The sequence below is a fragment of the Capra hircus genome, chromosome 11, assembly GCF_001704415.2.
Source record: "Capra hircus breed San Clemente chromosome 11, ASM170441v1, whole genome shotgun sequence".
Classification (NCBI taxonomy): domain Eukaryota; kingdom Metazoa; phylum Chordata; class Mammalia; order Artiodactyla; family Bovidae; genus Capra; species Capra hircus.
The window spans coordinates 78,337,882-78,349,702 of NC_030818.1; the positions used below are offsets into that span (position 1 = coordinate 78,337,882).

The 11,821-nt window shown below is 45.8% G+C and overlaps 1 long non-coding RNA gene across 2 annotated transcripts; it reads right to left on the reverse strand.

Annotated features, from left to right (window-relative positions):
• LOC108637157 lies at positions 1,125-11,820 on the reverse strand. Of its 2 annotated transcripts, none has more exons than XR_001918839.1 (2): positions 11,548-11,820; positions 1,125-1,814 (listed from the first exon to the last, which is right to left on the reverse strand). It is a non-coding gene; the product is annotated as an uncharacterized LOC108637157 (long non-coding RNA). The 2 variants fall into 2 exon arrangements; XR_001918838.1 differs by having other exon boundaries at positions 1,125-3,289.

Genomic DNA, 11,821 nt, shown 5'->3' on the forward strand with positions numbered 1-11,821 from the left:
AAGCTATCAATAAACAGGCTGACCGGATAGTTCTTTGCTTTACAATGATTGTTTATATCTGTTTCTTCCCCCAAACTAAGACTCCCTGGAACTTGAGAACCTTATTTGGGGGTTGGTTCCAACAGGCACTCCTGCAGCTGTTGCAGTGCTGTGCTGCCCAGTCCCAGGGGGCACCATTCAGGCCAGGTGCTATGGGACCTGAATCCTCAGGGACCCTGTTTACCTGGGAGGCACTGGGGATGGTATTTCCTGGGAGATGGGCAACATTGCTACTTTGAACACATGTATCAAGTGCATGAAGTATTACACTCCACTCTCCTCCAAAAAAAGGCTATTCTCTTAGACAGAGTCTTTAGGCCTCCCTGGGGTGATGGGAGGGGTAGCAGGGTAGCAACAGCATCAGGTGATAAGCAGGGTCTCTGGAGGGGACTGCTTTGGGGAAGTAATACTCTGATTTGGATGGGTAAATTCCAATGATATTTACATACGATGTAGTTAGTCTCTCTCTTCCCTGCTGGCATTCTATCAAATATTACAGGCAACTCAGAAGGCAAGGGATTCCCCATCAAGGGATATACATAACAACGTCTTTGAGCTGTTTTGCAGATACTAAACCTCCAACAAGTGGGAGAAGTTAATTGTGTGCTGCCCACAAGCAGGTAGACCCCACACTGGTTGGAACCTGAAAGTCAGTGATGCTGACTCCCACTTACCTCACCACAGAAGGTAAGCAGAAGAATGTTCAACTAATCAGAAGAATGTCCACCAACCGATCACATCTTCTTTGAATTATTTTACTATAGAATCCCTCACTACCTGCTCCAGGTCAGGACACATAGTTTTGAGGGCATTAGCCCCCCATGACCCCCTTTACCTGGCAAAGCAATAAAGCTGGTCTTTCCTACTTCACCCTCCCCACCCCCCAAAAAAAAGAATGCAAGGGAGACTATAAATTAGAGATAGACAGGTAGTGAGCTAGGCGTGAGGATGGTACCAGAGAAGCAGGGTGTCAAGTCCAATATACTTGTAATAACCCAGTCACCCGTTGTTTTGTTTCAGTAAAAACAGAACACACGCAGTCTCACACAGTCCTCACTCTCTATGAGAAGAAGCACACCAGTTGCTTAGAAGAAACAAAAATGTCCCAAGGTTTTTATTCTTCGTGTCTCCCAAAGGACTCAAGCCCAGCCCCACAGCAGGTGTGGGCAAGGAGTTACACACTGAGCCTCTGTGGAGGTCAGAGTCTGCCTGCCACCTCCTGAGACCACCCTCAAGGAGCAGTTCCCTTGAGAGGCAGAGAAGGCCGCACAGACTTCAGACTCTGAAAGCACCGCCTCACTCTAAGATGGTTTTTCTCGTCTAGACTTCTTCTAGGGAAGGATGTTAGGTGACTCAAGTCACATCCAGAGTTTAACTCACAGTCCAGGCCTGGGAAACTGGCCGGGTTGCCTTCTATAGGGATGTATTGGTGCTTCCTCAGAACCACTCCTTTCTCAGTCCTCCCCAGACACACACGTGTCCTCCGTTGGGTGCTTTGCATAAGACTGAACTGATCGGTGTATTGTTAGGATTGGATTCCTGGTGAGAGATAGAAAATATAGGGTAGCAGTGTCTGAAGCAAAGCAGAAGTCTCTTTCTCCATCATGAGTATGTCTGGGTGGGCAGTCCAGGGCTGGTGCAGTGATTCATGGTCATGGGTCCACCCAGGCTCGTTCCTTCTAACCTGTTCCTCTGCCACTCATGCTTTGGTTTCCAAGTTCACTTCATCATCCAAGATAACTGCTCCAGCTGCAGCCATCATATCTGCATTCCAGCTGAAAGGAAAGAAGAAGGCAAGAAGGGCATGCCTCCTCCCTTTGACACGTCCCTGAAGGTGCACAGCCTCTGTTCAGTCTGATCAGCGAAACACTAATCACTTGGCTACACATAGTTGTAAGAGATGATGGGAAGGGTGGTCTTTAGTACAGGAGGCCATAAGCCCAACTGAAATTTAGGTTTGTTTTTTTTTTTTTAAGGGAAAAGCAGAGTAAAACAGCTGTGGGGAGCAAACAGTACCATCTGCCCAAACAGTCAGCAACAAAAGGGCTCAGCAAAATGTTTCATAACAAGAGAGCCATTCAAAATCAAAATGACAATGAGATATCATTTTACCTGCATCAGATTGGCACAATACAAAGGGTCCAATGAATGTCAAGTCACAGAATGTAGAAAAATGGGAACTTTCATAATTGCCACTGGAAGTGTAAATTGCTGTAAGCCCTGAGGAGAGCTTTGGAGATTTGTTTAGAAAAATTGCTTAGAGCAATTCTTAAGAAAGTCAAAGATACTTATACCTACTGCCCAGGATCTCTATCTATTTATCCTTCTAGAGAAAACCTCACATGCACTTACAGAGAAAAATACAAGAATTGACTGCTGCGCTGTGAGTAATATTGAAAAACTGAAAACAACCTCATGTCCATGGATAAATAAATTGTGGCATATGCATGAATTACAATACAGCAATTAAGATAAATGACACAGAACCACATGTATCAACACAGATAAATCTCAAAATATAAATTGAGAAGATCCAGTTAAATCTACAATGTTTTGTTTCATTAAAAAGAAGAGGAAAAAAGACATCATGTGAAGATTTGATAAACTAAGTGTTCATTATATTATTCTTTTTTCAAGATTAAGGTGAAGGATTTTCTTGCATTCTTTTTTTCACTGTAAAATATACATAACAAAATTTACCATTTTAACTCTTTTTCTTTGCCGAGAAGGGTGCAGGATTTTCAGTTCCCTGGAAAGGGATGGGACCTGTGCCCCCTGCAGAGGAAGCAGGAAGTCTTAACCACTGGACTGCCAGGGAAGTTCCCCATCTTAACTTTCTCAAGGGCACAGTTCAGAGGCATTAAGTACATTCACACTGTTGTGCAACCATCAACAACTATAGAACCTCTTTCATCTTCCCAGAATGAAACTCTGTATCCACCAAGCAATAATGCCTTGGACTTCCCTGGTGGTTCAGTAGTTAAGACTCAGCACTTCCACTTCAGCGGGTATAGGTTCCATTCCTAGTTGGGGAACTGAGATCCCATGTGCCACATGGCGTCACCAAAAACAACAATAATGTCTCATTCTCCGCTCTCTCCAACCCCTAGGAACCACCACTCGACTTTCCGTCTCTAAGAATTTGACTACTCTCGGAACTCCACACACATGGAGTCATACAGTATTTGTCCTTTGGTGACTGTCTTATTTAACTGAGCAGAAAATCTTCCAGGTTCTTCAATGTTGTTGCCTGTAACAGAAATTACTTCCTTTTAGGGCTGAATAGTACTCCACTCTCTCTCTCTCTCTCTCTCTATATATATATGCACTTCCTTTTATTTATCCATTCATCTATCAGTGGACACTTGTGTTGCTTCCACCTTTTGGTTATTGGGAATAATGCTGCCATGAATGTGGGTGTACAAACATCTGTTCCAGTCCCTGCTTTTCCTTCTTATGGATATATATCTAGAAGTGGAAATGCTAGATTATATGGTAATTCTATTTTTAATTTTTGAGGAACATTCTTTTTTATAATTTGTTTCAAATGCTTCACGATAAAATGATGAATGGTCTTTTTAAATGCTTCAGGATAGGAAGAAGTTACTATGAAAAATGTTTTATCATCTTGAAAAATGCCCTTGCACACATCTGAGACACTTTAAGGAGTCAAAATATTTAGTGGATATGGCATCAATTTCCCCAGATCCAACCCCTTGGAAGGTTAATCTATCCCATGCTGGTATGGAAGCTCGCCTTGCAGTGCTGGCTTCACGAAGGCATGGGGCTCACTTCAGGCCAGTGAGATGGGAAAAGAAGCTATGTGTCCCAGGGGTGTGGGGGATGGGGTTAATTCAGAAAACTATTTCCTTATTCCTAAGAAAAGCATCAGGAGAAGGCGGCCTTGTTTCTGGGCATGGCTGTGTTAGCTCTGATGGCTAGAAAAAATGCTGCCATCTTGCCTTCATACAGAGTGGGGAGTCACAAAGGAGATGGCCTAGCCAAAGGGCAGAAGAGGCTTAAATTTCCATATTGTGGAGTTTTTAGTTCTTGAGTGGATAATACAGGTATCAGTTCAGTTCAGTAGCTCAGTCGTGTCCAACTCTTTGTGACCCCATAAATCGCGGCACGCCAGGCCTCCCTGTCCATCACCAACTCCCGAAGTTCACTCAGATTCACGTCCATTGAGTCAGTGATGCCATCCAGCCATCTCATTCTCTGTTGTCTCCTTCTCCTCCTGCCCCCAATCCCTCCCAGCGTCAAAGTCTTTTCCAATGAGTGAACTCTTCGCATGAGGTGGCCAAAGTACTGGAGTTTCAGCTTTAGCATCATTCCTTCCAAAGAAATCCCAGGGCTGATCTCCTTCAGAATGGACTAGTTGGATCTCCTTGCAGTCCAAGGGACGCTCAAGAGTCTTCTCCAACACCACAGTTCAAACGCATCAATTCTTCGGCGCTCAGCTTTCTTCACAGTCCAACTCTCACATCCATACATGACCACTGGAAAAACCATAGCCTTGACTAGACAGACTTTTTGCCAAAGTAATGTCTCTGCTTTTGAATATGCTATCTAGGTTGGTCATAACTTTTCTTCCAAGGAGTAAGCGTCTTTTAATTTCATGGCTGCAATCACCATCTGCAGTGATTTTGGAGCCTCAATAAATAAAGTCTGACACTGTTTCCACTGTTTCCCCATCTATTTCCCATGAAGTGATGGGACCAGATGCCATGATCTTCGTTTTCTGAATGTTGAGCTGTAAGCCAACTTTTTCACTCTCCTCTTTCACTTTCATCAAGAGGCTTTTTAGCTCCTCTTCACTTTCTGCCATAAGGGTGGTGTCATCTGCATGTCTGAGGTTATTGATATTTCTCCCAGCAATCTTGATTCCAGCTTGTGCTTCTTCCAGCCCAGCGTGTCTCATGATGTACTCTGCATATAAGTTAAATAAGCAGGGTGACAATATACAGCCTTGACGTACCCCTTTTCCTATTTGGAACCAGTCTGTTGTTCCATGTCCAGTTCTAACTGTTGCTTCCTGACTTGCATATAGGTTTTTCAAGAGGCAGGTCAGGTGGTCTGGTATTCCCATCTCTTTCAGATTTTTCCACAGTTTATTGTCATCCACACAGTCAAAGGCTTTGGCATAGTCAATAAAGCAGAAATAGATGGTTTTCTGGAACTCTCTTGCTTTTTCCATGATCCAGCAGATGTTGGCAATTTGATCTCTGGTTCTTCTGCCTTTTCTAAAACCAGTTTGAACATCAGGGAGTTCACGGTTCACATATTGCTGAAGCCTGGCTTGGAGAATTTTGAGCATTACTTTACTAGCATGTGAGATGAGTGCAATTGTGTGGTAGTTTGAGCATTCTTTGGCATTGCCTTTCTTTGGGATTGGAATGAAAACTGACCTTTTCCAGTCCTGTGGCCACTGCTGAGTTTTCCAAACTTGCTGGCATATTGAGTGCAGCACTTGTACAGCATCATCTTTCAGGATTTGAAACAGCTCCACTAGAATTCCATCACCTCCACTAGCTTTGTTCGTAGTGATGCTTTCTAAGGCCCACTTGACTTCACACTCCAGGATGTCTGGCTCTAGATGAGTGATCACACCATCGTGATTATCCGGGCCATGAAGATCTTTTTTGTACAGTTCTTCCGTGTATTCTTGCCACCTCTTCTTAATATCGTCTGCTTCTGTTAGGTCCATACCATTTCTGTCCTTTATCGAGCCCATCTTTGCATGGAATGTTCCCTTGGTATCTCTAATTTTCTTGAAGAGACCTCTAGTCTTTCCCATTCTGTTGTTTTCCTCTATTTCCTTGCATTGATTGCTGAAGAAGGCTTTCTTATCTCTTCTTGCCATTCTTTGGAACTCTGCATTCAGATGCTTGTATCTTTCCTTTTCTCCTTTGCTTTTCCCTTCTCTTTTTTTCACAGCTATTTGTAAGGCTTCCCCAGACAGCCATTTTGCTTTTTTGTATTTCTTTTTCTTGGGGATGGTCTTGATCCCTGTCTCCTGTACAATGTCATGAACCTCATTCCATAGTTCATCAGGCACTCTATCAGATCTAGGCCCTTAAATCTATTTCTCACTTCCACTGTATAATCATAAGGGATTTGATTCAGGTCATACCTGAATGGTCTAACAGTTTTCCCTACTTTCTTCAATTTATGTCTGAATTTGGCAATAAGGAGTTCGTGACCTGAGCCACAGTCAGCTCCTGGTATAGGTATATGCAATAAATGCCCTAATATTCATGTTACTTGAGGGGAAGCTATTAGTTGAGGTTGAAAGCATCTCCACTGATTCAGTAAATAAATACTAATTTAGGAAATTCAGTTCAGTTCAGTCACTCAGTCGTGTTTGACTCTTTGAGACCCCATGGACTGGAACACACCAAGCCTCCCTGTCCATCGCCAACTCCTGGAGTTTACTCAAACTCATGTCTATCGAGTCGGTGATGACATCCAGCCATCTCATCCTCTGTCGTCCCCTTCTCCTCCTGCCTTCAATCTTTCCCAGCATCAGGGTCTTTTCCAATGAGTCAGTTCTTTCCATCAGGTGGCCAAAGTATTGGAGTTTCAGCTTCAGCATCAGTCCTTCCAATGAATATTCAGGACTGATCTCCTTTAGGAGGGACTGGTTGGATCTCCTTGCAGTCCAAGGGACTCTCAAGATCTTCTCCAACACCACAGTTCAAAATTTTGAACCACAGTTCAAAATTCTTCAGCACTCAGCTTTCTTACAGTCCAAGTCTCACATCCATCCATGACTACTGGAAAAACCATAGCTTTGACTAGATGGATCTTTGTTGACAAACTAATGTCTCTGTTTTTTAATATGCTGTCTAGGTTGGTCATAACTTTCCTTCCAAGGAAGCAAGTGTCTTAATTTCGTGGCTGCATTCCCCATCTGCAGTGATTTTGGAGCACCCCAAAATAAAGTCTCTCACTATTTCCACTGTTTCCCCATCTATTTGCCGTGAAGTGATGGGACCAGAGGCCTTGATCATAGTTTTCCAAATGTTGAGTTTTAAGCCAACTTTTTCACTCTCCTCTTTTACTTTCATCAAGAGGCTCATTCAGTTCAGTTCAGTCACTCAGTCGTGTCCGACTCTTTGCGACCCCATGAATCGCAGCATGCCAGGCCTCCCTGTCCATCACCATCTCCCGGAGTTCACTCAGACTCAGGTCCATCGAGTCCGTCATACCATCCAGCCAACTCATCCTTGGTCGTCCCCTTCTCCTCCTGCCCCCAATCCCTCCCAGCAGCAGAGTCTTTTCCAATGAGCCAACTCTTCGCATGAGGTGGCCAGAGTATTGGAGTTTCAGCTTTAGCATCATTCCTTCCAAAGAAATCCCAGGGTTGATCTCCTTCAGAATGGACTGGTTGGATCTCCTTGTAGTACAAGGGATGCTCAAGAGTCCTCTCCAACACCACAGTTCAAAAGCATCAATTATTCGGCGCTCAGCCTTCTTCACAGTCCAACTCTCACATCCATACATGACCACAGGAAAAACCGTAGCCTTGACTAGACGGACCTTAGTCGGTAAAGTAATGTCTCTGCTTTTGAATATGCTATCTAGGTTGGTCATAACTTTTCTTCCAAGGAGTAAGCGTCTTTTAATTTCATGGCTGCAGTCACCATCTGCAGTGATTTTGGAGCCCCCAAAAATAAAGTCTGACACTGTTTCCACTGTTTCCCCATCTATTTCCCATGAAGTGATGGGACCCGATGCCATGGTCTTCGTTTTCTGAATGTTGAGCTTTAAGCCAACTTTTTCACTCTCCTCTTTCACTTTTATCAAGAGGCTTTTTAGCTCCTCTTCACTTTCTGCCATAAGGGTAGTGTCATCTGCATATCTGCTGCTGCTGCTGCTAAGTCGCTTCAGTCGTGTCCGACTCTGCGCGACCCCAGAGACAGCAGCCCACCACCAGGCTCCCCTGTCCCTGGGATTCTCCAGACAAGAACACTGGAGTGGGTTGCCATTTCCTTCTCCAATGCATGAAAGTGAAAAGTGAAAGTGAAGTCGCTCAGTCATGTCTGACTCTTCACGACCCCATGGACTGCAGCCTACCAGGCTCCTCCGTCCATGGGATTTTCCAGGCAAGAGTGCTGGAGTGGGCTGCCATTGCCTTCTCCGTCTGCATATCTGAGGTTATTGATATTTCTCCCGGCAATCTTGATTCCAGTTTGTGCTTCATCCAGCCCAGCGTTTCTCATGATGTACTTTGCATATAAGTTAAATAAGCAGGGTGACTATATACAGCCTTGATGTACTCCTTTCCCTATTTGGAACCAGTCTGTTGTTCCATGTCCACTTCTAACTGTTGCTTCCTGATCTGCATACAGATTTCTCAAGAGTCAGTTTAAGAAATTAGACAAGTTATATATATATATATATATATATAATCTAATTATAAGCACTTTAAGAATATAGAGCAAACTTACAATTTCCCCTTCACTTTCCCCATCAAAATTTCCTCCCCTAGACCTTTTTTTAATCATATATATATATACACACACATATATAATCTATGCTTAAACACGTTTTTATTTTTATTTTTTATGAAAATTTTGGCCATACTACATGCAGACCAGTCTTAAAATCACTCTTTTTATCTAAAAGTAGGTTTTGAAAAATATTCCAGGCCAGGAGTTTTCCATCTTCTTAATTTTAAAAAGTGTTGTATAATATTTCATGGTGTGGGAATACCCACATTTATTCTACTTTTCCTTTATCAGTGAACACTTACACACACCTCTTTGGGCACTGAAATCCTTATGAAGAGTGAATGCTCTGAAGGAGAATTCCTGAGTTAACAGACAGGTGTCTTTAAAGTTCTAGTCGTGGTGAGGGGGGGCTAGTCTTTGTTGCGGTGCTCGAGCTTCACTGAGGTGGCTTCTCTTGTTGTGAAGCACAGACTCTAGGTGCACGAGCTTCAGTAATTGCAACACGCAGGTTCAGTAGTTGTGGCCTGTGGGTTTAGTTGCCGTGTGACATGTGGAATCTTCCTGGACCAGTGATCAAACCCATGTCCCCTGCGTTGGCTGGCACATTCTGATCCACTGTATCACCAGGGAAATCTGCATTTTAAGTTTTGATAGATATCGACTTGTCCAGAGAATACTTGTGCCAGTGGAGGTGCCTAATGCATAAAAAGGGCAACCCTGTGTCCAGGGTCTCCGCCCCCTCCCCTCTATCCACCCCAGTCTGCTGCTGGTCTCTTCCTACCAGCTCCCCTCCAGCTGCCACCTCCCCCTCAGTGGCAACAGCATGCATTTCTCCAGAACGAAGCCCAGTGTGTTCCTGGGAAGAATGAAAGAAACTAGGGGAGAAATGAGAGAGAAACAAGGGGAGGAGACACTGGCCTTGCCTTCCAGGAACTTTCTTTCTCTTATGGGAAAAGGAAGCAACATCCAAGGTGGTTAGTGATTCAACAGGGATGCTATTAAAAATATTTAACAACCTGTATTAGGAACAGAGGGACAGAGGCCTTGCCTTAGTGCCTCCAGTGGGGGAGGCTAGAGACCCTCTGATCAGCCAGACATTTAACCCTTTAGTTGTCAGATCAATGAAGGTCTGGGAGGATCCCAAGGAAGGGGCTGATGAGAGTTCAGATAGCATGGCCACAGCAGTGCAAACGGGCTGACACCCCTGTGACGTTCCTAGAGGCTGTAGGGTACCTTGGGAGGCACAGGTCCTGGGTAATATGGGACTCCAAGAGAGCTTCTGGGAGGAAGAGATTTTCCTGCAGAATTTGAGTTGGGAGGAGAAGCAAGCAGCCCAGGAGTCAGCAAGGTCAAGGCAAGCCCTGATGCTCTAGTCCCCTTCTCTGTGTAAGTGTTCTCCTTGAGGCCTCTCCTCTTTGTTATCTGCCCAAGGAAATACACATTGATCTGGGGTCAAATTTACTCAGTTTGAAAGAAACAGTGGACTGGTCATTTTTATAATATAAAGACCCCATCAAATGTTCCTGACCCCAATTTTCTTTGTTGTGCAGCAGACAAAGGCAAGATTCCAAACTGATCTACTTTTCCTTGGGTTGTAAAGACTAGGGAGCTGACCTCAGACCGTGAGCCAGCTCCTGGTGAACACACTCACGCGTCTTTCACTAAAGGGCCTTCTACCCCACCAGGACCCTGTGAGGTCCTTGGAGGAGCCTTGTCTCGTGCCCTGCTGTTGGATGATCCCTGAAACCAGGGCCCTAGAGACCCTGCATCTGGCACCAAGGACCTGGATGAGGATCTGCTGTCCCTCACAGACAGACCTGGGGACAGTGAGACTCCCAAAGGGAGAGCTGCCTGAGGTCAAACAGGTATACAGAAGCAGAGGCGAATCCAGGCCTGAGTGCTGTTTCGGGGGGCATGACTTAAATGGCAACCCACTCCAGTACTCTTGCCTGGAAAATTCCATGGATAGAGAAGCTTGGGGTCGCAGAGTCGGACACTACTGAGTGACTTCACTTCACTACTTCTCAGTGTCTGACGGAGGAGAGGCTAAGATGGAGATGCAGGAGGCTGCTTAGTTCAGGGCACACCCGCAGGGTGGAGAAGAATCCACGGGCCAGCAGCCAGTTGTCCCTGCCTGCAAAACCCAGGACTCAGGAATGTTTAATCCGTTTTAAGAGAAACACAGGAGACTGCCCAAGAGGCCAAGAAGCAGTCAGGGAGTTTTTGGGTTCCAGTTTCCGCGGGGGCAGGCGGTGTCCTCTGCCTGGGGAGGATGCCATCTTTGGTGTCCAGGTCCAAGGTCCTTTAGTACCGTCTCTCCTGCTTACCAGATTGCCCTCAGGGCTGGGCTAGTGCTTCCCCTTTTCATTCGAGGCCATTTGCACCACACTCCCGGGCCTTCCCTAGTCTTTCTGCACCGAAGTTCCAGATTGGTGATGGAAACACAGGTCCAGGGTTTCTTGCGGAAATATAAACAGCAAGAACCTCAGTGATGCTTCTCAGATCTGCAGGTCAGAGGTCACCTCGGCACAGAGCCATTTATTTTTACTTTTAGCCCAGAGGATGAAGAGAGGGCATTTTTTTTTAATCAGGTCTTTTTAAAAAATTTTAATTGAGGGCTAATTACTTTACAATATTGTAGTGGTTTTTGCCATACATTCACATGAATCAGCCATGGGTGTACATGCGTTCCCCATCCTGAACCCCCCTCTCACCTCCCTCTCCATCCCATCCTTCAGGGTCATCTCAGTGTACCAGCCCTGAGCACTCCATCGAACCTGGACTGGCGATCTGTTTCACATATTTTTTTTCTATAGAAAGACACCGAAAAGTCCTTTTTAAAAAAATTTCCCCCCTCAGCAGGCAGAGGTGATTGGTTGTTCTTAAAAAAAATTTTTTTTAACAGCCCCTCCTGTGCGTGTCCGTTGGGTGAGGGAGGGCGTACAGCGCCCCCATCCGCAGCCAGGGAAGGGTCCCTCGGTTTCAGGCCCCATCACCCCGGGGGTCCCCCCGCACAGTTTCCGAAAGTGTTCCTGCCTGGAGTCCTACGCACCTGGAGGGCGCTCGGTGTCCGCTCCCAGAGGGCGCTGCAGACTGGAGCCCAGAGTCGACGACCAACGACGGCCCCTCCCGCCACTCTCCCGGGCAGAGCCTCCAAACCCTGGGCCAGGGAGGCAAGGACTGCGCCCAGCCCCCACCACCGGGGAACCAGGGAGCCGCGGAGCTGACAGGCTGGGGAGCCACGGCCCGCGGGATACCAGGGCTCCGCAGGTAGGCGAGGCTCGGGCCCCGAGTCGCGGGCCGGGAGTGGGGCTGGGGCGCCGTGG